General features: G+C 33.4%; 1 long non-coding RNA gene across 1 annotated transcript; it reads left to right on the top strand.

The window, feature by feature from the left end:
- The first annotated feature begins 113 nt into the window (after positions 1-113).
- LOC111383413 lies at positions 114-1,508 on the top strand. The gene is made up of 3 exons (XR_002700737.1): positions 114-540; positions 657-718; positions 1,023-1,508. It is a non-coding gene; the product is annotated as an uncharacterized LOC111383413 (long non-coding RNA).
- The last annotated feature ends 6 nt before the right edge of the window (positions 1,509-1,514 follow it).

Below are 1,514 nucleotides of genomic sequence, written 5' to 3'. Positions count from 1 at the left end.
AACAAATGAAAACCTGGCGGAAAATAAAAACGAGCAAAAAAATTTAATAATAATAATAAAAACATTTTTTTAGGCGATATATATAAATAAAATAAATAAATAATAAAAAAGGGGAGATTTACACGAGCAGTTCCGTGGTCACGGCTCCGTGCAACGAGGAGAGGATCTCCGTGCAGCGCGAAGAAGATCTCTGCGCGCGCGGACGTCCGTGATTTCGTCCTCCTTCCTCCATGTTTTTACCCGGGCTGAGGAAAAAAGGGAGATTTACACACATTCTGGGGGAAATTTATTAAAATACGTTGAGGGAAGTCTTGGGATTTTTTGGTTGAAAATTCTTTGATTTGTTGCGGAAAAATTGATTATTGAGGTGCGAAACTTAAATGACGTGTTTGAGATTTGATTGGAAGTTCTTTGGCTATGAAGTCTGAGAATTCATCCCCATCAACCATTCTGGTCAAATGTAGCATTTCACTCTCCTGAGTCTCGTCTAGGTCTTGGAGATGTACGTTGCAATTCCACCTCATCAATGGCTTTTTGGGGGTAAGCTAACTTAACAAACATAATTATTACCAAGGAAACCAATATTTCTTTGCAACTATATAATTAATTTTTTTTTATTTCTCTGTTATAATTGATTTTGTGATCGGGAATTGAAGTACAACCAGCCAAACCATATATCCACCGATACAATGAAAGGGGAAGACTTCATATATCTCAGGTTTGGTTTCAAATATTAAACTTTACTTTCTAATACTTTTTGTAATTTTTCTTACGTTTTCATGGCATTTTTTCAGTTTTTTGAAAAGCTTTGTTTAATTTATGTAAATTTGAGAGCTTAAAGTTACCCATTTGTCAATAAATTACTACACACGCACACACAATTTGGTTTTAGAGGTTACATTTTGAAGTATCATGTTTTTTACAATATTATAAAGTTCTTAAACTGTTATTTTCCAGTTTTGTCTATGGTGTGTTTTTCCCTTGACCATGAAAGTTTGATTGGTTGTGTGGTTGATATTTAGGCAACACTGGGTAGTGGTTCGTCAACTAGGAAGAGCAAAGTGCAGTGTAATGTGGAAGTGCTGGGATTAGTATGTTTCTTTCAATTTTAGAAATATTCTCATTTTTTTTTTCGGGATTTATAATTTAGTTAATAAATATTTGTAAATGCAGAAAGATGATTTTTTATTTTATTTTTGCTAGACTGGTGATTTAGTTTTTTTGAGTTGATTGAAATATCATTTCTGGTAAGCTACAGGTGAAATTGGGTTGAGTGACCCCAATTTTAAATGCTTTAACTGGAATTCTGAGAATTTGGGCTACACGCTCATTGCTTTTGTGAGGTGCATGTAAATTATTATGTAGTAAAGTTGGAGTAAAAATGAGGTGTTGATTTATTTGTTCAAGTAGTTATATTTGCCAAAAAAAGTTGAGATGTAGATGGGAGTATGTTTACTGATATAGTCTAAGATTCTAGCTCAAATTGTTTGAGGTTGTTGAGAGAGTGTTTATTT

The sequence above is a fragment of the Olea europaea genome, unplaced genomic scaffold, assembly GCF_002742605.1.
Source record: "Olea europaea var. sylvestris unplaced genomic scaffold, O_europaea_v1 scaffold26809, whole genome shotgun sequence".
In the NCBI taxonomy this organism is placed as follows: domain Eukaryota; kingdom Viridiplantae; phylum Streptophyta; class Magnoliopsida; order Lamiales; family Oleaceae; genus Olea; species Olea europaea.
Note: the sequence above shows the minus strand (reverse complement) of the source record. Positions and strands in the feature narration are given on the sequence as shown.